A 26,505-nucleotide genomic window follows, 5' to 3' on the forward strand; every position below is an offset into this window, starting at 1 on the left:
TACATATTTTGATATAGTTTTCCACAACTTGTTATATAGGACTGAAACCATTTCATTTACATGTTTTTCTTTTAGTTGGTCCTGCCATGGATAGCTCTTTAATTCTTTTTTAATAGCATCATAGAGTCAGCTTTGAAATAATTATAATCGCTACGGGGCTTAGGTTTAAGGAAGGTAAGGTTGGGAAAACTTAGATTTGAAACGAGATTAGGATGATACGGATCTAATTTAGACAATAATTGTAATGGTTTACTTATATTTACAGAGTTGAAACTGCAAAGTACTAAGTCTAATATATTGCCGTTTGCGTTTTGAATATTATTGATTTGGTATAAATTATTAGTAGAGATAAAATCAATCAAATTATAACTTAAGGGATTGTGGTGGTATGATGGTAGAGTGTATGTACTGTTGTTTAAGGGTGACCAGATAATTGAGCTCTGATTAAAATCTCCAATTATAATTAATTCTTCTGTATGATCGATGACAGAGTTAGCGTTATTAATAAAAGCAGCTTGAGTGTGAAGTTTGACAGGTGGAGGTAAATAGACAGCACAAATTGTTATTTTTTTAAGGATGTTATTCAGATTCAACTCTATAGTTATCCATAGATCTTCACATTCGCTTTCATAACGACTGATACGTGCTGAAGTTATGTCTTTCATTACTGCTATCATAACTCCTCCGCCATCCAACTTGCTATTACTGGAAGTATGGCGATCACGGCGGTAGACCACATAACGACCATCAATGAATTCGTTATCAAATATTTGATTGACAATATAAGACTAATTCACGAAATACTTACCAAACAATATAGAAGGCTGGTATTGCTCACGCCAGTGTCGTAAAGTTATCCAGTCGATATAATCACTCGATAATTCACTGTACCTCCGATAACATATCGATATTATATTACTAGTTTTATGCACTGACACAGATGTTCGAGTCACCTCACTACCTGTAACAAAAATAACACTCAGTTAAAGTGTGTCAGTAAATTGAGTAAGCACAATATTGCTGATGTAGTAATAGCAAAAATATCTAATTATACTCAACACGTTATGTAGATTATTGTGGATATTTTAGTGCAATTAATATGGATAATTAATGCTTTATTACCAGTAGAACTAACTAATCTTTATCTTAATATATATATATCCAGTGGCCTGATGTTTGTCTCCAGTGAACTCCTAAACTACGGGGATTAGGTACTTCATGAGTTCAGTTTAGTCCACCTTAAGAGATAGGATAGTTTTTCTTTCGATTTGGGACCCATAAAACATCTTATTAATTAAGTTACCATAGAAAGTTTTACGTATAATCTAATCAATAATATTTCAAATGTATATATGAAATGAAAATTTAAAATTTATGAATTAATGTTTGTTATATTTCAATTTAAAATATTAATTGTTACAGAAACATAAACGCATAAAAGGCATTAATTTTCTCAAAATTGATTACTTTACAATTCTTTAAATGTCATTTCTTATATACTAGATACTACTACCGCTTCGGAAACAAATGGCGCTCTGAGAGAGAAGAAACGGTGCAAGAAACTCTCCCAGCTTCTAAATAACAAACACAACTTCAAAAAAACAATAAAACAACTTCTAAATTCCCAAAATTATAAATAGATTAAAGACGTCATCAGAATCTCGTAAACTTATGTTATTATTGGAAACAAACACCTCTTTGTGGAATATTCCTTCGCCGGACAACAAAACTGGTTTCTAAACGCACAAACGCAAAATAAAAAGTTAAATGCATAGCGAATATGCAAATTGTTAATGGATTTTTGAATGTATATAAATATATGTTGCATTATAATACAAAACGCAATTACACAGAATCAAAAGTTTTATGTTTATCTTATTCGTGGTATGAATTTATTTATATTCTTTTCATACGGTTAACTTTTATCCTATATACTAGTTATTATACCCTTCACGCGTTGTGGCTAAATGATAAAGAAAAAATACGTCATATTATTATATTACTAAACTAACCTAAATTCACAGCAGAACTGTCAAACTGTGCGTCAAAAATTTATCACATTGAATTATTCATACAAAAATAAAATTTTAAATAAAAATAATTAAGGTGATTAATAATTCAAGAGAATCGAAATAGAAACTACCCCATGTCTCAAGTTGGATCAAACTGCACACAATGAGCAAAATTTGATTAAAATCAGTTCACTAGTTTAGCAGTTGTGACATAAATTTTTATATACAAAGATTAAAACGTCTATTGAGACCACAAATTTGACAATACCAGTGGGTATTAATTTTTTTAACCGTATCATGCTTGGTGCAGATATATATATCTTTTTTACATATACATTTGAATAATTTGTCGGTTTTTCTGTTTGCTTCTGTTCGTCAATCAGCTAAACAATCTGTTTTTTATTTGTGTACTATGCCAATGTCCCCGTATATTTTATGTATGTTTCATTCCAATCGGTTTAAAAAAAATATTTAATTGAAATATTGCGATGAAATCAACGCAGGAAAAACCCCGGGCGCTCGCTAATAGTATATTAATGTTGTGAGATAATTTATGAACTGTAACTAGATATTTTTTGATACCTCATTGAGGATATTGTTTAGAATATAATGGAGACTTTGTGGTGTTCTGATAGATTTTTGCCAAGCTTTAAAAATGATCGGAGACTTCTCGAAGGACAAGATGATGATTTGAATATCGTAGAAACCTGCGTAATAAGCGCATTAAAATCGCTATAATCCCGCGTGTTGAGATAGGGACAGACCTTAGTGACGTCATAATGATATAAGGTTGAAGACATGCAGGCGTTTGTATCAGAAGGTTTTGTCTTTTGTGTCGAACGCCCCGCGAGGTGGGAATATGGTTGCAAGTTCTACAGACTAGCAGACATGTACCCACGGGAACCTTTTTCTAGTAGACCTTCAGTTAATGTTTTGTAAAAATTTACAAAATTTAGTTCAGTACACCGATTACTAACCGCGAGAAAAAAAGTATGTGGCTATTATACGTAATATAGAAGGTATCGCGTCAAAAGAATAATAACTTCAAAAATTGCTTTTTTTATTAAAAGGCATAAAGGCATAAAAGGCATTTATTTTCTCAAAATTGATTCCTTTAGAATTCTTTTTGATGTCATTTCTAATATAATAGATACTACTACCGCTTCGGAAACAAATGGCGCTCTGAGAGAGAAGAAGAGGCGCAAGAAACTCTCCCAGCATTCTTTTTTTTGCGCTATTAGATTGTTATGATTGGTTACAAATATTGCCTTTTACACAAACGTCCGATAAATACAATCCAAATACAAGAAAAGAGCTGATAGAATTTCCAAACACAGGACTACAATATGATGATGCAAGCTCTTTACCGCGTCACACTAAACATATTGTGAATGCTCTTCAATCACATGATTTAAATGTCATATTGGACAGTTTAGTCTGACCTCGTTGAATCGCTCGACCTACCGGGTACCGGGCAGTCGCCACCTGACTGTTAGTTACCAAACTTTACGTAATCAGTTACGTTTGTAAATGATTGTTTAACATCAATTCGTGTTGGTAGAGGTGCCGACCCGGAACAGAATGCTTCGATCATCAAGTTTTCATGTAATTTAGATGAATTTACAAAGTATACTTTATAGATATTAATTAATTCTATATCTGCCTACGTTTATATCGTCTTGAAAAAGGAAACTATTTGCGAAAAGTTATAATATTATCCAGGTGGTTCCCAGATGTTTTTTTTAATGAAAATAAGGGACAAGACGAGCAGGATCGTTCAGCTGATGGTAATTGATACGCCCTACTCATTACAATGCAGTGCCGTTAAGGATTCTTGAAAAACCTAAAAATTCTGAGCGGCACTAAATTCTGCTCGTCACCTTGAGACATAAGATGTTCAGTCTCATTTGCAAAGTAACTTCACTAGCTACGGCGCCCTTCAGACCGAAACACAGTAATGTTTACACATTACTGCTTCACGGCAGAAATAGGCGCCGTTGTGATACCCATAATCTAGCCGGGTTCCTGCGCAAAGGAGCCTCCCACAGGTATATTATTATAACGTTGTGTTATATGTCCGATATTGTTGACAATATGTACCCTGAGCTTGTCAATTTACTTTGTAGTCGGAAACATTAATTAAATAATTATAAAATTATATTTATTTCTCTCTAGTTCTTAATTTAGTAGGTTATACATTGTGAGTATCATTCAACTACCTAATATTCAGTGAGACATGTAATTCTGATAAAACTTCGAAGTATTTAAATAATATTAAATACCACGATTTATTTATAATTACATACTTTATATTTATAAAATAGATACATGATTACTTATTGCTTTATGTAGTTTCAATGCAAATCAGGTTTTATTTATCCGCCATTAACTTCTAAGGTATTCAAATATGACTTCGTTAAATAAACGTGTATAGAATAAAATAAATAATCATTTAAGTTTCAGTTATATAGCATTTTAATTGCATACGTAATATTACGAATTTAAACATTACAGTAGATCTAAGTATTTAATAACACTCTTATTAAATAATAAATAATTGAATTTTAACATTAAAAAGACGTGAATAATTCATGTAAAATTATTAGAGTTATGCGGATAATTCTAAAATGAATATTCCTCAAGATAGCAGTCTCGTACTAAGATGTACATAACTAAATACGTTATGCAATGCTTGTCATCAAGGTATTTCTAAAAATATATTTATTATTATTTGTGAGATCCATGGATTCGCTGATTCGGACTTATATGTGAAGGGTGCTTTTACGTACGTGGGACACACTTGCCCAATAAGCACGTTAGTAATACATTTTTAATGGAATACCTGAATAATTATTACGCATTTTTAAAGGTCGTGTCATATCGATTTTATTTGGACTCACCAATAATGACCTGTATAGGCGAATTTATAATGACTTGTATAGGCTTATTTATAATGACTTGAATAGGCAAAGTTTTTATGACTTGTATAGACAAATTTATAATGACTTGTATAGGCTTATTTATAATGACTTGAATAGGCAAAGTTTGTATGACTTGTATAGACAAATATATAATGACTTGTACAGGCTTATTTATAATGACTTGAATAGGCAAAGTTTTTATGACTTGTATAGACAAATATATAATGACTTGTATAGGCTTATTTATAATGACTTGAATAGGCAAAGTTTGTATGACTTGTATAGACAAATTTATAATGACTTGTATAGGCTTATTTATAATGACTTGAATAGGCAAAGTTTTTATGACTTGTATAGACAAATTTATGATGACTTGTAGAGGCAATATTTATAATGAATTGAAGAGGCAAAGTTTTATGATATGTATAGACCAATTTATAATGACTTGTAGGAGCAATATTTATAATGACTTGTATAGAGAATTTTACTATGACTTGTATGGGCAAATTTATAATGACTTGTATAGGTAAATTTATAATTACATTTATAGGCTAACTTATAATGACTTGTATAGGCTAATTTATAATGACTTGTACAGGCAAAATTTTTAATGAATTGAATAGGCAAAAGTTTTCATGACTTGTATAGACAAATTTATAATGACTTGTACAGGCAAAATTTTTAATGATTTGAATAGGCAAAAGTTTTCATGACTTGTATAGACAAATTTATAATGACTTGTACAGACAAATTTACTATGACTTGTATGGGCAAATATATAATGAATTGTATAGGGAAATTTATAATTACTTGTATAGGCTAACTTATAATGACTTGTATAGACAAATTTATAATGACTTGTATGGGCAAATATATAATGAATTGTATAGGGAAATTTATAATTACTTGTATAGGCTAACTTATAATGACTTGTATAGACAAATTTATAATGACTTGTATGGGCAAATATATAATGAATTGTATAGGGAAATTTATAATTACTTGTATAGGCTAACTTATAATGACTTGTATAGACAAATTTATAATGACTTGTATGGGCAAATATATAATGAATTGTATAGGGAAATTTATAATTACTTGTATAGGCTAACTTATAATGACTTGTATAGACAAATTTATAATGACTTGTATGGGCAAATATATAATGAATTGTATAGGGAAATTTATAATTACTTGTATAGGCTAACTTATAATGACTTGTATAGACAAATTTATAATGACTTGCACCTACAAGGAAAAACTCTTGTCAATTGCCGGTAAAATAACGTTTTATAGGCAAATCATTTTTTAAAATTCGTTCAGTCGGGTTTCAGTTTAACCAAATCGAATACACATAACACAACAGACCTGTATGCCAAAAAATTATTTTAAATATATTATCAAACGTCGATGACGCCATAATCTAAGCCGTTGGCTTTCACCACGGAGCCCCTGATTCGATTCTCATCCGCCATGTACCAATGTGTTTTCGGTTTTCTAATTATTATGTTTGTTTATTTGACGTTTTTTAAGATCGGCAACGCTCTTGTGATTTCTCTGGTGTCAGTAGAGAGTATAGATGCGGTGATCACTTACCATCAGGTAACCTGTATGTATGCTGGTATGACCTCCTTTTCAATAAATAAAAGTTCAGAGAAGAAAACACTTTTACTTAAATTTTAAAATTACAAAATCCAAACAGTTTGAATACTAGAAACACACAACATAAGCCATTGCCCAATAATAATTGTTTGTTAACATAGATAAGTAGCTAACATGTACTACTTGCAAACGACATTGGTAACCAAGAGATTTTAGCAATGTTTAAATAAATATTATGACTTCGGCCACCAAACAGGTTTGATATATTTGCCTTGTAAGACATGTTGATAGTTGTTCATGCCAAAACGAATACATCGAATTAATTTTTAACTTATATTTGGTTTGGAATTTTGTAAGTGGTACGTTACTATTACACAATATGACCTTAGTTATTAGTAGCTCGTTGTTATAGATTATCAGACTTTTTTCACACAAATGCAAGGAGAGACTTTTTTAAATAAATTTCTCATCTATGTAAAGAACTATTAATACAAAGTGTAATCCATTTGATGACGTCAAAGGTTTCCGACAATTTGCTCGTAATTAATGAATACTTGCCATAAAAGCAGTTTCTTTAGTGAATTAAAAGGTTACTTATTCCGTGTAATGGTAAATGCAGAATAAAGTTACGAATCTTGGGACAGAGTGGAAAACCGAAAATCAAAAAAAGTAGGAAACTCACAAAACACTAATATTCAATGTAAGTCGTTATAAAAAAGCATATTTTCAAAAAACATGTTATTTCAAATTGTAAATACCTATGTAAATATATTAAAAGTGGAGTTTTGAATTAACTATAATCAAATTTAATTTAATAGATGAAAGTAGATAAGTAACTAATGTTAAGAAATGAAACTAAACTTATCAATAATAATGGAATGAAATTAATATATTATAATATAATTATTTACTTCATATTTATATCAAAAATTTTCGTGAATAACAAAAGCATTATTATTCCACAAAAATTTCACAGAGTATAAACATTCAATTGAGTAAAAAGGTTTTAAAATCAAGAGCCAGCTGATTCTGCAATACGTTGTTTGTTTTTCATATTTCCGTTAATTGCCTATTTGCAACAAACACTGTTTAGTAATTGATGAAGTTAATGGTGCCTGTCCGAAATAATGCCGAATGCAAGTGGAAAGTAAGCGGCAATTGGAAGCGGTTTCGTGAAGGACGACCGGCGAACGAGCTGTCTAACAACGTTTAAGTGAGGAACGTTAGCGATTTGTAAATATTTGTATATAATTTTGTGGGAGGCTTTTTTGCACAAGATGCCTTTTTCAGCCGTTTAGCAATAGTATGCAGACACTATTTGTATTTTGATTTGAAAGGCCGCAGCTGGTGAAATAATTGGGCTAATAAGACATCATCTAATGTCTCAAGTTGAAAAATGACACAATCACAAGGACACTCAGGTTTTATGTTCTTTAAGAATCCTAAGTGGCACTGCATTGCGATGAGCAAGGCTTATTATTTCCCTGCAGGCGAACATTTTTTCGTCACTTTTTCTCATAATATTTTTTTCATATTCAAGATTTGAAGGAAAGCACGGTCCATCAAGATTGAGAGACATATTTACAATAATAATACTCTTTAAAATTCAACTTTAAATTTTAAAAGTCAAGTCAAGCTCCTCAAGGTCCTTTTACCGATTCGTGTAAGTCATTCATGATTCAGTGAGTTAACTAGAAGAAGGTTTTCTACCTTTCATTTGCTGCTTTTTTCCAAAAGCGCATTCTACCTTATATGTATTTTTCTGTCTATAAATAAAAAATAGTTTAAAAAACAAAATAAATAGCAAGCCGAACTTAAAAGGAGATACTAATTCGTAAATGAGGGTATTATAATAATGTTACTTAATATTAATAATGAATTTAATTAGGTATAATAAAATTCAGATCATATACATCTACGGCAATTATTTGAATAACTTGCTTCAACTTGTGACATCGACCACAACTATAGGTGCAGAAATTCAACGGCAAAAACGCATACTGCACCGCTCCTACTACTAAACCGAGTTTCCTGTCTCACTCATTCTTATGATCGATATTATTTGTGTCTCTCTCTGAGTTTTTGTGCAAGCTTTTATAATGAAACTGATTGAAAGGGGACTTTGATGTAAACCTTCTTTTACGAAATATATTTGTCTGCAAATAATTTACTTTAAATTACAGAAAATCAGCATGTACATATTGCCCAGGTATTTATTGAACCCAAGTTAAAAAACTCGCCGGTACCTAAATAGTAAATCTTGAATTTACATGTGAAATAGGAATAAGTTTGTGATACCTATTTCCCACATTATTTTTATGATTATATACCCACTTTTCGGTATTAAACTTTTTCACGATGGATTATTCTATGATGGCAACAATTCAAGCGCTGCTTCTAGAAAAGTCTTTAGCGTGTTGACACGATTGATCTAGTGAATTATGTGACGTCTACTCTCGACTTCTACACTTTCGATCCGTGAAATAAAATGCAAGTCATTTTTATATTATGTCCGAGGCAACACTAGACCATAAACAACATATTTTATCAATAGCGAAAGTACAATTTCGAGGGGTGGTTAATTTATTTCTATTACTTGCATTGACGATTTGATAAATTTAGATGAAGGGTCAAGTAAACCAACAAAGTCATAACCGTTTTTTAGGAATAGAGTAAACGAATTTATTGGAACCATGGAATGAAGTGTGTTCAACAGTTTTTTGTACTTGGAAGAAAGTTCCTTGAAAATCGCACTTTATTTTTGAAATTATATTATTCATTTGATATAGATACCTAATTAAAAAAAAATAAAGAAATTTAACATTTTAACTGTTGCCTCTCAATATTCATGAAAATGTTGTACATGAGCGCATAGCGACTTTTCAAGAATCTATGATATTAAACTTGATGTCTATTACTCGATTAGGTCGAGTTAGTAAGTTGTTGTTGGACAATGTATATACAAGCATATATGTTTTTGCAATATGATCCCTTGCAATAAACATCTGCAAAACGTTCAAATGAAAGTGTTACGAAATTCAAAAGAATTGTTAAAAGATGTTTATGTGGTAAAGGTTGCTATAAACGACTTAATAATTGACCACAGATTGGGAATGGAGCAACCGCCTTGGAGCCAGACGCCAGTTCTTCTCAGGTTTGATGTAGAAATTTTCTAATTGGTGGGTTTTGACGTTCAATAACTGATTTCATTTCCTGTTTGAATTTGAATTCATGACTGACTCTACAGAATTCTAAAATGACTCATAAAGTAGCGGGTTAAGTGATATTTTTATTATTTTCAAACGTTATTATCGTTAACCACAAATTACAAAATATATTGAGTGACTGTAGAATTGCTAGTACTCAAAGTATCAAATAATATTAATATTCTCTCAGGTTATGATAATGTTAACAATGAAATAGTTAATTGGATAATACATCAAGTAATGCCCAGCAGTACTGGGTTTCGGTTTGAAGGGCTCTGTAAAATTAGTAGGTTTTAATGCCCGGTTCACATTGTTCCAGTCCAGTAATATAAAGGATCAATCCAGTCCAGTGGTGGACTGCATTATATCGTCCACATTCAATTTAAAATATTTTTATTTACAACGGATGTGACATCACTTATTGAAAAACAAAAACATGGGCGCAACAAACACAGCGGGCTTTCTTTTCATACATATTTTGACGCGTTGCGGTGGCGCTCAGAATATTGGATTCAATTAAGAATGCTAAGCGGCACTGTATTGTGATGGGCAGGGCGTATGATTTATGTCTTGCTTGTCTCATAACATGTTCTCATAAAATCCATCACGAAAGTGCAGGCTATTTAAAGGCCAGACCATTTTATATTGTCTATTTTGAAGTTTATTTTTATGAAAGATGAGAACAAACCAGTGTATTGTACGGTCTCCCGATGTTAATTGTGTGTTTACATTGCAACACCAGAGGAGTGACAGGAGTGTTTACGGCTTTTAAGGAAGGTGTTCGCGCTTTATTAGAAGTTACCGACGTCGTATCTCGAAAACACCGCACAAGGAAGCTAATTCCAAAGCTTTGTTGTACGTGGAAGAAAGTTCCGTGAAAACTGCACTGTGGAGATGGTGGGGATGATATTCTAATTTGTAGCGTGTTGTATGAAAGTGGAGTTCGGCGGCAGGTATCATGTCGAACAGCTCTTCAGAACACTCCCCGTGATAAATGCGGTAGAAAATACACAATGAAGCCACGACTCTACGCAACGCCACATGGTAGGGCTGTTCACAGAGCACTGGGTCCCCGACAATTCGAGCTGCTCTGCGTTACACGCGGTCAAATGGTTCGAGCTAATACTGGGCCAGACCAGAGATGACAACAATACTCCATTAGTGGCCGGACTTGCTCAAATGTGGGCCGGCTTGAAGTATCACCGTGCTCTATCTATGACGCCCAGCTTTTTTGAAGTTTAACGCAAGTGTGAGCAAATGTATTCAATGATTATCTACGATCCCTTTATCTTAACTTAGTACTGATAAGATTTTCTTACAGAGACCAAAAAATTCAAATCCAACCCCATTTCATTTTTAACGACAATTCGTTGTTCCGTCGTATTTTATTGCTTTTATATTTCTACACAAGAAAACAATAAGTTATGCATGATTTTATAAGCAACACGTGCAAGCATTACAAAACCATCTATAACTTAAGGAATATGTAATTATATAGCAGATATATAACGATTGGAATTATATGCATTATGTAGGTATAGTACAAACTGCGCAATACTTGTGTCAACCGATACTGTACACATACTCGGCAGTAAAATTGAAAGAAATATGTCGATTGAGTGACGTCGTCGTGACATGGGACGTGATTATTGATATATATATTATCAAATGTATGGTAATGTGTTACATAACTGATTATAGAGTATTTAATATCTTTTGTGTGGCTATAGTCGGCCCGAGACAGTAAGGCAAAATGCTTCTAATGGACTTAAAAGAAATATGTTGTATTCTTTAAGGCTGGGGAGCAAGCCAACGGCCTAGGAGCTAGGTTACCTCTCTCGCAAAACATCGCCATAGTTTTAATTTAGAATTATCATTTTTAATTTATAACAAACGTAATAAAATTCTCTTTACAAAACTATGTTATTTTAAATAGTATCGGTGTACAATCAATAAATTTTAGTACAATATTTATCTAGTTTGAATGATTAGCATGACTCCAAATGTAAAAGTTAGGGGCACCTTCGTGATTTTTTTTCGCAATGTGTATAAAAAATAGAAATGGATAAAAAAAATTGATTTTGTATTCATATAGTGTAGGTATATATTAATTTTTGTATAAATATAAGCTTTATATAAAACATCAAGAAATGGTTTCAATGATGCGCTCTTTTGGCGAATTCTTGGGATAGCGGCCTTAAGATTTCAAACAAAAATTTAGTTCTATGAAGTACACAATTTGCAAAAAAAAAATTTTAAGCTTGACAATACCTACATTATAAATACTGAAGCAAGATTTTAAATTAAAATTATTTAATATCGTTGAAGTGTGGTATTCCACAACATCGCGTTTTGCAAGAAATTTGCTACGCACAGCCACTTTTGTGGAATCAATTACCGTCTGCGGTTTTCTCGAACCGATACTACTTAGAGACCTTCAAGAAAAGAGCATCTCATCTCATCTCTCGACACCTGTTGTTGCGGATGTCCATGGGTGATTGCCTCACCTCTCCCCATCCCGTGAGCCTCTTGCACATTTGCCCCCTCTTATATAAAAAAAAATATCAAGGGGAACGGAATTCTGAATGTGACTATGTCTATTTTAAGTTCTTATGTCTAGCTAGGTCCTGGATAATTATTTAAGAATAAAAACTATGTCATGTATAGGAAATATAATTTTTAAGACACTAAAGCAGCATTATTTGAAAATACAAATCCGGAAATTTTTACATAAGATTGTATTCAAATAAGATAATGTTTTTATCATTAATATATAAAAATACTTTTCATTTCTTCAAAATTGCAATTACCCAAAAATTCTTTCGATATCGTTATGAAAGTTTTTACAGTTCATTTTATTCATATATACTACACGGTTACATTATCTCTGCACCTCGACGGAACGTGAAACTCGAAAAACTACCACCCATTCCAAAACGAATGCCTCAGACCTGAGAAGAATGGGCGCAACAAAATCAGCGGGCTTTTTTTCATCAAAAAAATATGCTTACAAAGTAATATTGTACAATTATTTAACTTAATTAAGAGCCTGAGGGCAGTCGCTCACACGACACCTTAACATAAATTTATAATAGTGAAAAATAAATCGTTGTTTATTTATTAATAATAATACCCTAGTGATGTTTGTTTTGCACACCGTAACAAAGCGACGATGTGACGTCATTGACGTCAGGACCAGAGATAATGACGTAACGAACCACAGTAAACCCTGGCGGATATAACTAGTTTATTATAAACCTATTAGCACCTTCTATCCATCAATCTGCCAGTATCAGGGATTAAGTGATTAGAACCACTGTAAGTACTATATAAGTTACGGTTACTTATCCATTTCGGTTACACTTTGTTAACAGCAAAATCTCTAAATTGAATTGTATTTGTATGGTTTCGTGACCCGCATCATTTGTACTACTGATAAAATATATTTGTTATTCTAAGCCTTATTCTTACTAATGTTTTAACAAGCAACTTGAAATACAATTAGAATAAATTACAAATATCAGTGCCACTTTTATTTAAAATGGTTAAACATATAAACGTGCGGGTTGACAAGATATGCTATCGCTAAAATTTAGTATATCCCTAATAATATTATAAATGTGAATGTAAGTTTGTTTCTTACGCTTTCACACCTAAACCACTGAACAGATTTTGATGATATTAATTACAGAGATAGACACGACCTTGGGAGAGGACATAGACTAACTTTTTTCGCGAATAAAAGGGCTTGGCGGGGTTGAAATAGGGGGTGGAATGGGAATGGAATGGTGTTTTTATGAAAGTTCGTCAGTATCGATGATAGCACCATAAAAATTTGTATTTAGGCACTTGATAGGAAAAACATATATTTGTCCTAGCGTTTTAAAATTACGACCTGTGTGGGGTAAAAAGGGGATGAAACTTCTATAGATGGTACCTTAATATAAGGTATTAGTATATTAATAAATAAAAAATGCTGCCCAAAGTAACTATTGCACGTGCATGAAGTCGCGGGTAAAAGCTAGTTATATAAAAAAAAGTCAAATTATTGACTAAATTATTAAAACCTATATTTAAAGAAAACCAAATATTCTTCAGAATTAAATTTAAGAATCTTATTACAACCCTCAATTGTGGTTAAGGTATATTTAAGGGGTATTTCTTTTTAATACATATAAATTATGGCTTTTACCTATATTATTTAAAATATTACAACCCCGAAATACGAACGAAATTATTCATATCCATAAAAAGACATGCGCGTGACGGCTTAAGTCGTTTTAATGCTAAAAAACGCAATATTTGTTAGTTATTGTTTATGCAAGTTATTATTAATTAATCATCTTATTTAAACTTTATAATAAAATATTTCTTTTATATGTTATCGTTCATAGTTATGGTAAGAGCGTTCGGATAGAACCCGAGAGACGCGGGTACGAATCCCGCATCGTTCATAAATATTGGTACAAATTTCATTTGTATAATTGGACGTTATTCTAGAAAAACGTTCCAAACCACTGGTCACGTGATTCATATTAACAAAATGACAAAAAATGGCAGCCCTACTGTTACTCTTTAAATGGCATCATGACTTAGTAGTCCGACTCACATGTATGGAATACACTAATATTTATTAAAATTTAAACACGAGTTCCTTAAAATGGATGGTTGTGGCTTGGAACGTTTTTCAGGAACTACATCAAATTAATTCTAGAAGTGAGGGATATTTAAAATAACAAAATATTTAGATTTGAAAGAGAGAAATCTCAAGCCAATTTCCTAATATTCAAATATTGGAGTTCAACAGGTTATCAACTGTAAAGTAGATCCTGAGCACACATTCTTAAATACTTATTTGTATCTGGTATTTGTATCTTTTAGAATTGAATAGGTGGTAGATTTTAACGTTCAATAAGTGATTATAAATCCTATTTTGAATAAAAATATTTGAATTTGAATAATGTGTAATAAATATAATTTAATTAAATTTTAATTATGCAAATTCAAAAATAATTACAAATTATAATTATACAATTGTAGTGTCAGTCTTGTCGTTTATTTTTCAAAACTGATTCCTTGAGAATTTTATTCGATGTTTTTAATATTGTACCTACAATCTACATCATTCTTTACTTAAGACCAAAATATAATATCAATCGCAGCTTGATAGCGGAACGGCAAAAGTGTGCTTTAACGCAAAGTTAGTACACTTCTGCTTAGTCGTGTGTCAAACTGTCAAGTGTCACTGTCGGAATCGAACCTAAGCTGAGTAACTGTTTTACATCGCTGCTTATTCATCAAGAATATTTTAAGGCACAAGGCACCGACTTAAAACTTATCTAAAGGAAGCATATATAAATAATAGTATTTTATTATTATTAAAGGTAATGCATAAGAGGTGTATTAAATTAAATTTCTAGTTATTTGATACTTTTCAGTTTTTGAAGTCGGTTTTTTAAATGTAGTTTTTTTTATTGGCTAAAGAATTCTTTTAAACTATAGAAGCATTTATCTATCTAAGCGTCATAATTTGAATTATTTATGCATTATAGTTTTAGGCAACTCTCTAATATTTTTTGGAAGGTGGTTAAGACCCTAATTCACATAACGTTTGCGTTATTTTGATGAAGCGCTTTTCTACAGTATGGCATCAAAAGGCGAGTTGTATTTATTATCCTAATATGGAATAGTCAATTGGTTAAAAAAGATCACCACGTTTTTAATGAACATACTAATTTAGCCCTATTAACATTATAAATGTGAATGTAAGTTTGTTTGTTACGCTTTTACGCCGGAGCTACTGAACTGATTTTGATGAAATTTGGTACAGCGATAGACTTTAGCTTGGGAAAGGACATAGGCTACATTTTATCCCGGAAAAACCCATGATTCCCGCGGGATTTGTGAAAAACTGAAATTTGCGTCGATGAGCTATAACTATACCAATAGTAGGTTTAGTTTGCCATAGCAATCTTAATCTCAATCTTCCTCGAAATAAGCTTCATATGGAAACATATAATGTTGGAAACGGAAGCGAAAACGGTAACTGGAATAGGACATGAGATAATCATCAATTCCAAACATGCTTATTATTTTTAAAAACCCTTTATCTACGCTGACGAAGTCGCGGGCATTAGCTAGTAATATTTAAAGCCTACAACGTTTTATGAATATAATGAAAAATTTACTAATGTAATTCCAAAAACCGATAAAAATCTGTTAGCAGGTATTCAAAATACAAATCCAGTTTCTACGAAATCGAGTTAAGCCAAAGTCCTTGAAAAGTTTGGCTCTTGTTCTGGTTCTTTGAAATGCGATCATTAAAATTTTGTAAAATATATCTATATCTATACTATATAAATATATCTATAAACAGCTATTCCGCTACTGGCCAGTATACAGAAATAACTAAGTAAGCAAGTTTACGAATTTTATTACTACATAGCCCGAACACCCAAATTCGACACCCTGGCGTTAGCGGTCAACTAGACCATCATACTTCAGACTAAATTATAACTTAAATATATTATAACATATATAACAAGTTTCATCGGTTCTATTTAATACCTTCATTATTACAATATTGTTTGTTGTACAATCGTAAAATAGAACGAGGAATAAAAAAAATAAGGATTATTGTTTTGTTACGCCAAAGAAGTGTACATAAGTACATTATTGCGTGCGTACATAATTTCAGAAACACAATTTTTTGATAATAATTAAAAACACTAAGCATTAAAAATAAAACAATGTGTGATATATAATACTATTTGCAATTAATGTTTTTTTTTTATATAGAGAGTTATTAATTATTAAGTAATATGTAAAAAAAAAGTACAAAATAAATTTACTTATTTATTTTTTAATTTTTAAATAAAATAAAGAAAAATACCCAAGGAACACCCATCCATCCATGTATATTGGCAACAATCACCATTTAATTTCAAGTTCTCATCTCCTTCACGACCGTTATTCATTCAAACATCAAAACCTACAAACTTTGAACGTTTTTTCCTCTAGTTTACAACTTAAAAAAAATTACAAATTAGATTTGCAAGAGCGACATCTGAAGTCAATTTCCTAATATGCAAATATTGTGGTTGAGCAAGTTATCAATTGTAAAGTAGATCCTGTAGATGAAGCAACTATCTGAGAGTTGAACAAAATATACAAGATTTATCAACGATTCGTCACTCGAACGGTTGCCTCAGTGGAAAAGCACTCGCACGGAACGCGAGAGGTCGCGTGTTCGAGTCCCGCATCGTGCATAAATTTTATTTATAAATTTAATTTGTGTAGTGTACAACTTGAAAACCAGGTATTAAGAATACTTATTAAGTGGCGATAGCTGTTAAAAAAATATTTTTAATGACAGGTTTCGTTAAAGTAACTGCAAAATATCAGGAATATTGGTCTAGACTTAAATGATAATAATTATTTATTCAAAGACACACGAGTTATTGCAACTTAAGTCACGGGTTGAAGGGCGCAAGTGATATAATTGGGGTCGAATCCATTACACCTTGCCGTAGGTTCATGCTAGGGTGCCGCTTAACACCAGCTGAATGGATACTTTTCTGTTACCTACATTCAGAAAAATGTTGAACTATGTATCTCCAAAAACGCCCATATAATTCATGACTTCACTGATAAAAATACTTTCATAAAACTAAGTAAAATAATATATATTAGTTCCCTATATAGAGAGAAAAAGGGATAGTAAACATTGCGAGGAAGATTGTTTTGTAATCTCTTGTGATTATCTTATGAGTCGGGAGATACACAGATTACAGATCTCTGACAGATAAATTACTAGTCATCATTTGCAAACATTACTCTATGAAAACCGTTGAACATTCAAATTAAACCGACCAAGGACACATCTTTTTATACCGTTTCCGGATATTAAAATCATCATCATTATTAAAATCATGCATATTATGTTATTTTATTATTACAACACGCCATTAAAAAAAAAAATAGTTATGTTTTATTAAATAATCCGATATCACGCTTTAAGCCCGTTGAAGTCTTTTCTTAAGGAGTTTGGTTCATATGGAAGAGTAAACCAAGGAAATTACAATAGCTAAATTGAATTTAGGTCATATCGTTTTTTAAGATGCTCATTTGAATAATAAATAAAAAAATATTAATGATTTATTAAGATTAAAATAATATATGTTAAATAAAATCAATGCAGTTAATTAAAATAAAGATAAATAATTTAGGCACTTAATCCAATTATGATAATTAATAATTGCTTGGTATAACTTTGGCCAGATTGGAAAAGATTCAATTTTAATTAAACAAGTTTAAATTTTAAATACGGATAATATATTAATAAACAATCATTCAGATTTTAAGAATGTAATGTAATAATAAAAATATCACTATTTTGTTACTTTCTGATCCCGAGTACAGTTGAATGTCCTTTCTTTATAAAATATCAACCCAGGAACCGGAACAAAAAGGAACACGACCAAACATCATGTTGTGAGCTGTGACAGATAACAAAAAACTAACCTGTATCAAACAATCACTAACACTGGCACAGAATCCAACTCAATCCCACTGGCACTTGAGAATAATGGATTTAAAAATAAATGTACGTCAGCGTTCGAAATTCGAAGCGGTCTTGTCCGCTGTGAGCGCGCGAGTGACGACCGGTCACGCGCAGAACCAAACCAACCTGTAACCCTGTCGAGTTGGAAAGGTAGCTTTAGCCTACGTCATATTTTCTTACACTTGCCTTTTATTGAAAAATTTTATTGTTGGTGGTTCAATTTTGTCGTGTTTTGACAGCAATTTACAAATATAAGCTATGATAATTAAATTATTTTAATATATAAAGTATACATTGACAAAATACGTTAGTTTGGAACGAAGTAATCTTGTTAAGGATATACTTTAATTCCAGGATAAACGTACATCTTAAAACAATGGTTGTGAAATGCGTCCATACCAGAAGTTATTAAGAGCTATTTTACTGAAGAAAAAACAAGGACAATAGAGAGGTAAATTATAATAGAACATGAAACGGAAGTAAGTGTAGAGTATTTTATCTTTGTCTATCGATTACCTTTCATTATATTGATTCGCGGATTTAAAACACTCATTATATTGTAATGTATGTAACTATATTAATTGTAAGACTGAATTATAATACCAATATACATACCCAATTATTAATAAAACTGTTATATTTCTTCAAAATAGATAACTCCAATTACTTAGTACTCATTATTACATATTATTTACTTTTATTCTATCAATTAGGTACATAGAGTATAATATTTTTTTTCTATTTGCGATAAATTTTATTTTATATGTTTTACGCTTTAAGGTTATTTTGAATTAGAAAATACTGTTCATTTAAATTGTAACATTGCATTAATTGTAAATGTAATGTAATTATTGAAATTAATATTTAAATTCAATGCAAATACAAAGACCTGCCTATATATATCGTCAAAAAAACTGTGAAAATTAAAATTGGTATTCGATATTCATTTTATATTTAGATAAATATGATTGAAACTTTATCTTAAGCTCTCGGCAGTAAAGCTCGAAGAATTTGCAATTTGGCAGGGTTATAATGGAAGGGCATTCACAAAAGTCCGGCGCAGGTAAAGCTTTATTGTATGTGTGCATGGAATTCGATTTGCAATCACGACCGCGTTAATATCGCAAACCATTTTACGATAAAATGTTTTAACAACAACCAAACTAAAGACAGTAAAATAACGATAAAAGTTTTATGGCATCTTTCGGCTTGAGTTTATTAATTTCCTTTAGATTGATATTAAACTCTGGTGAAAAATAAAAACAAACCAGATGCAATGCAAAAAGAATTGATAAGATTGTTATAGTTAATGATAAGTATACATGTGAAGGCATGTATAAATTTTCAGTAAAATAATATGTCTTAGAACATTTACATGTCTAGATAGACTATGATAGCTGTGAAAACGTCGAAATATTGAGTTTAGAACTAACCTCTATTTTGAGCAATTCACGCGAACTAAAGTAATATTCCTGGCCTGTTTTTACAGGTTGTACCTAGACGTATGAATTATCTAAGTAATATGTATTAAAGCTATAAGTTGCAACTTTTAGGCAAAGACTAGTTTATATTTTATAGATTTTTGTGACAGAAGGACAGACTGCATGTCAAAAAGTTGTTGTAACTCTGATTGGCGTTAGACTACTAACCTATTTTGATTTGATAAAGTTATAATGATAAATCGTAAAAGATAAAATAAAACTATTCAAAAAACTAATCCAATAAGATTCAAGTTACATAAACTTTTCTTTTTTTAAATTGTGAATGTACCTAATAGAATATACAACCTCGAACTAGTAAAAAAGTATGTTAATAGTAGTTGAGTTATTTTTGGTACATCTAATAGATTAAAAAAATAAAAATAAATATACACTACTTAATAGTCAAATACGAAATAATCGGTATTTTGATTAGAATATTTTGTTATTATATTTATTATTATTGTTAGTTATTATAAGTGAAAATTGCATTAGTATACTGTAAGTTTTCCGAATAAAATAAAATAACTTTTTTATTTACAATAAAGTCATACTGACTGGCTTCAAAACTTTTTGATTATCTTGTATGATCGTTGCGAATAGACATTAAATAAAAATAATTTGAAAAATAATCAACCTTAAATTTAAAAAAGTGGTAATGAGTTTCTTACCACTTCTCATTAAAACTCAACAGTTCCCGAAGTATGTATAAGTATCTTTTTATGATCTAAATCTAATTTTGATTTAATTTGATTTCTTGATAATTTAATTAACCGTTATTTTGCGGAAGTCCATAACTATCCAACTTTTTTTGACAACGAGAAGAAGAGACGAGATGAGAATTTGGCGAGTCAACAACTCCTGAGGACGCCTCGTGTAGAGGCGCATGTCGAATTGATTGAAGACAATCATTAGCGGAATTCACAATCAAGATAACTCAAAAAATTGGCAGTTTATTGTTTAATTTTCTTAAATTATAAAAAAATAATGTTAATGATAAGAAAACAGTTTTTAGTAAATAAAAATTTCATGCTTATTTTACGCAAGGAACTACTATTATCAATATAAGTTGACAAAAACATAATTAATGATTGCACAACGATCAGACACTTCAATAGGTACTCGTTGGTCAATATTAGTGGCATTATAGCAATGGAACTATTCGATTATTTATCGCTCTACAGAAACACTGATAAGCATGAAGAAGACTGATTATTCGTCAAGTTGCTGATCACTTAAGTAACCGTTATTGGGAAATCACTGTTGTAATAATCTGTGCATTTTTTACTGTTGTGGTATTTAAATTAAAACTGAAACTCCTTTTTTAATTCTTACCCGAAAAAGAAATTGTAAGCAATTTGTTATTTTTTACTACTTCCACCTTACTTCTGCGATTAATTACACAAATTAAATTGTCGAACAGCGATGATACGACAAATGGAGTTTTTTTTGGTGGTAAACGAGCAAACTTGAGTCTTCTGGGGGTTAAATTGAACAAGGTTCAATTAACCTATTATTCCATATCCAATTAACATAAATATAACATAACAGATCGTAATTATAAAAATTATTCAAACAGATTTCTTTGTTTAGCGTTCTTATATATGAGTAAGTGAGATTCAAACGCAGTCTTTTCACATTTGATATAACTAGACCCGTGATGACTATATTTTGTTAAAAGAGTGGCGATTTAAAAAAGTTAGGAGCTTAAGTGAAAATATCTGTCATTTTAATTACGACGAATATTTCATATTGATATATTTATAATCTCATTTTGTGTGTTAGTATTCACAGAATGAGGATTATTGCAAATTAGAATCTATAATTCTGTGTCATCCTAGACTCTCTTCGGAGAAAGTTAGCATACTATGAAAGTTATTATAGAATTAGTGTTTTCTTAAAACATGCTTTTTCTTTCAACAGATTTCAATATTTATAGGCTGGAAGCATATTTTGAAGCATGAAGCTTATTGTTAAGTTTATTTCTTACCTTTTGTATATTTGGTGAATGATTTTTGATATATTGTAATTGAAATGATTTGTATAACGATGAAGGTGTAATTGTTGATTTAAAAACTTCACTTCGCTTCTTCTCAATAAAGCTCAAACTTTTACGAATTGGTGGTAAATATAAAAAGAATAGTAAACTTTTAACATTCATAAGTGTTACTTCCGTGACCTCCATGAACGACCCCTATAGCGCAGTGGTTAGTGAACCTGCTACTGAGAGGTCCCGGGTTCGAATCCCGATCACTTATATGATGAATATGTTTGTTTCCGAGTCATGGATATTTATTTGTATTTATGTATGTTTAAGTAAGTATGTTGTATTAAATATATCGTTGTCTTGTGCCCATAGTACAGGCTATGTCTAGTTTGGGACAAGATAATTTGTGTGAGGGTGTGTCATTATTATAATTATATAGTATAATGAATAAACTGATTTTGATTTGATTTGACCGGAACGCTCAATTGTCCCCCTCTTCCACAAGTAGCCAGATAGTAATACGTGTCATTCGAATATTAATAAAGAAGCATTGTGGAGTTGGATAGAAACAAAACTAGTTCTCGAACAATATTTAGTTAAACATGATAAGTGGAGGTAAGTAGAAGCAGGCTGGTTGACATGTGCATTGATACACAGGAAGCAGGGGCGAGCAAGTAGTGCGCTCTCTGAACCGAAACGTTCTTATTGGGTCGAGTATCTTGTATCTATACGTATCAAACATGATAGTGGTTTTCTACACTCTACTCTATTTTACAATCTATAACAGAAATCTTATAACTATTTAACATTACTATGATTACATTAAATTAAAACTATCGTCAAAGATATTGTACCAAGAATACTGGCAGCATTTCTGCGATGGATAGCTAGGTTAATCCGTTGACCGAAATAGCGGCCAGCGCTTGGGTTACCAGTAGCATTATTTAGGAGCGTAAATATAACTTTGTAAATTCTACGCGCCTGGGGTCCAACTTGCCAAGTGTCTCGACACCAATCGGCACAAAGATTTAGACTTACTGAGACCGACATATTTGCGACGTTTGCTGTCTTTGGCAGTCGAAGCAGCAGACCCAGCACCAACTGACGTAACTTGGACATGAGAAGTAGCCAGAGTGTCGACGCAAATTTTTGTATGATATTGACACCTTTAATGAGAAAACTATCAATGGTTAATTGATGTATACATCAGTCACCAGATTGTAATAATAATTACTCTAGTCCATGATCTCAAAACAAGAGCATTGCTAGCCATAAAAATATACATTGTTTATGAGCAAAACTTGTGTTAAGACATGCAAGACTACCTTCCAATACTAAATGCGCGTTATACTGGGCAGTGCGTATCGCACTGCCCAGTATAATGCAGTCACTCAGAATTCTTAAAAAACTCCAAAATACTGAGCGGTAACGCAACTACGCCGGTCACTTGGAGACATAAGGTGATGTCTCATTTGCCCAGTAACTTCACTAGTTACGGCACCCTTCAAAAGACGAAACACAAATAGGTGCCAACTGTGATAAGTGACTAGTCGACATCCTGCGCAAAGAAACCTCTCACTGGTAAATATCCTTATTTATGTGGCGTCGACGTCTTTGCAATTGAATGAATCAGTGCACGCAGGCAGGAGAGGGACCCGGCACACCATCGTTGCTCCATTGCATCGCTAGTCTAGTGGCCCAGTTGAGTCACATTTCTGTTTATTACATACATGCCATTGGTCAATAGAAACATGAATCTAAAATTTCGGTCAGTACTTGAAATAGCAGCAGTACAGTTAGCAAAAAAGTAGTCTTAGCTTCCACTTACTCTCCCGCTTTTCGACTGACGGTTTGTGATATAGATAGCAATAGGGAGTGAGTGAGAAGAAATTGATAAGCGAAGGTGTTAAACAAGTATTCGGTTTTGACTTAAGTATCATCAAGTGGAAATGCAAATCATAAATTAATATATCGTGATCAATACTTAACCAAATACAACTTTCTGTCGAGAAGACTTATCCGTCATCTATAGTAATAATTTGATTTTGACATTATAAATCAAATCAAAATTACTTTATTCATGTAGGTTAAGGTAATTACACTTTTTTATTTATTTATTTACATATATCTACTACATTTGACCTACATTTATTTACTCACCAAACGTTACGTTTATCGGCGAGATGATTATGTATGTCAATTTTTCTTTTCTTTTTACGTTTACCGCCACTTCGGAAAACGTGAGCTTTAGTGAGAAGAAAAGGCAAGAAATACACTGCCACTCTTTTAAATCAACATTTACAGATCCGTCGTTTTACAAATCATTTCAACTACACTATATGTAAAGTGATGCAGCAATAATACTCAAACGTCATATACTCACGAGTTAGTGAATGTAAATTAATACGTAAAAACTAGAATTATTTAGTACTGTAGATGTGAGCATTTTATTAGTGTTTGTAAAAAATATAATAACCTTAATTTTAAAAACTGATATTATTGATATTATTATTATTTGATAGAAGATAACTAATTCCACTTATTGCTAAGCTTGTTGTTAGTCATGCCAATATAATACAAAAGGCGAACTATCTGGTATTCAAGTAAATCATTGATAAATTCCACATTGTTAGCAAGTTGATTCACTAAGCTCTATGGTATCTTCATATCCCACATCCTTCCATTCAGCCACACTCAGGTAGTCGGCCATTGTTCAGCTGTGTTGCACGAATGTTGATATCTTTGTTAAACTAAAGAATGCTAATTGACTTAATATCATTACACTACGAATAGCTTTATGATACGGAAATTACTGGAAGTATGTTTTGTTTTTATGCAGCTTTACTTACAAGTATAATTTTTAAGTAAAACTTTATGCATTCTTTGCGTACACTTTTATCTAGTTTACTTATAAATTTAAAGTAATGTTACACACATAGATCATATATACGTCTCGAAAGACTATGACAGCTGTGAAAACGTCGAAAAAAATATTCTTTAGAACTAACCTCTATTTTGAGCTTATCACGCAGATTAATACAAAGTGTCATACAAATCCCGAGTGTAAGATATCAAATAGCTTGTCACGCACACTAAAGTAATATTCCTGGCCTGTTTTTGACCGTTGTCTATCAGCAAGAGAGTGTATCTTCTCGATCTCTAACTAGACGCTCTATCAAAAAACAATCTTATATTTTATCACATAGTTAGTTTGATATAAATTGGTACTTACGAATATAGATCATGTTCTGATTAATGTATTAAGCAATATTAACATTTATTTTTACTTCTTTCATGTGTTTAATATAATTATTTCGCATTATACTAAGGAAGTATAATTATTCTCAAATAATTATGATTAAAAGAAGGATTAAAATTATAAATACCTAAATTCCAGCGACTATTGTGAGTTATATCGTAAGTTTTTCCTGTTGTTAGGTCTCAGATTCGCTTCATAAATTGTATAAATGACATTCACTAACAATGGCACCATTAAATGGTTAAAAAAACTTAATCGTCACAAGAAATTTTAAAATGGTTAATTAAATATCTCTAAGGTAAGGTAAGGTAGGCATATAAAATCGTGTAGGTATCTGCGAGTTGAATAGTACAAATAACACACAAATTGATTTTCTTTCAAAACATGCCTTCTTTCTATTACTGCCTTTTGTAAAAGAAACTGCTATTACATTAATCTAATTTTGGCTGAAATTTTTGTAGTAAAGTAAAAATCTTAAGTGTATCTGGCAGTCCAAAGAAAACAAAAACAATAAATTGTTGTACGCAAAGAACGTAATTAGTAACGTATGAGTCACCAGTTTTGTCTTTTTAAAAATACCACACGAGTAACGGTCACAATGAGGGTCATTTAGAAAGAAGTTACCGTATTTTTAGCTGCGCAGTTAAGTTATTCTTAGAAACAAGGACGATTAGATGTATTTGTGTTTTCTTTTGTCATTCTGTGGAGTACAGGAAGTGTCTAGAAATATAAAGAATGTCCTTGAGAGTTGAGGCTTGAACTGATTACGTCACGGCTCCCTTTCCCTTGAGTCCACAGGTATAAGACAGGTATGCTCAACCTTTACGGAATAGTCTTATATTATTGACATAACTATCATTTGATGTATCATATTGACACAATTTAAAGTTAGAAACTTATTACTAAAATACTAGATTCGTGTTCTATTTTTACTACATTTTGTCGGTTGAATTTTACTTAGTAAATTTATCATAAAATATGTATGTGAATTAATTAAATGGTATGAATTGCAAGATTGGATATAAAATTTTATACTCGTTGCAGTGTCAATCAAAATATTACACCGACAAATTATGAATATTATGTATCTATGTCAACTGTCGCAGGTGGGTGTACAATTAGTAATATTTGGCAACGTCAATACCTACTACATGTACATACTACAATGATTATGTAATCGACAATTTGATTGTGTTTTCATTTCATTGATCGTGGTCACACTTGGGCCGTTCGGTTATGCTTATGATCATAAAGGTCTCTGCTATTAAAAACCTAAATAAGATCGTCGTTTTATGACAAACAGCAATGGATGGGTGGTTTGGCATTTGCCTTGGATGTCAAGGTGAAACTAATTCCTTTTGTGGACCGGTTTAATAACTCGCGAGTGTCGTTTGATTTAAATTTAAATAATGATTCATTTAGATGCTAACACTTTTGATTATTTTGTCATCTGAATATGTTTAATTCAACAAGTAAA

At 31.5% G+C, this 26,505-nt stretch overlaps 1 protein-coding gene across 2 annotated transcripts in view; it reads right to left on the reverse strand.

The window, feature by feature from the left end:
* Positions 1–18,427, reverse strand: part of LOC126965838 (titin homolog) — a 97,452-nt gene extending 79,025 nt beyond the window's left edge. For both annotated transcript variants that reach the window (XM_050809599.1, XM_050809598.1), the window contains exons 1-2: positions 18,265–18,427; positions 809–961 (exon numbers count right to left, since the gene is read on the reverse strand). The gene's annotated coding sequence lies outside the window, so the exon portion shown is untranslated. The remainder of the gene's footprint in view (positions 1–808; positions 962–18,264) is intronic.
* Between the last annotated feature and the right edge of the window lie 8,078 nt (positions 18,428–26,505).

Source organism: Leptidea sinapis, chromosome 9 (genome assembly GCF_905404315.1).
Source record: "Leptidea sinapis chromosome 9, ilLepSina1.1, whole genome shotgun sequence".
NCBI classification, from domain to species: domain Eukaryota; kingdom Metazoa; phylum Arthropoda; class Insecta; order Lepidoptera; family Pieridae; genus Leptidea; species Leptidea sinapis.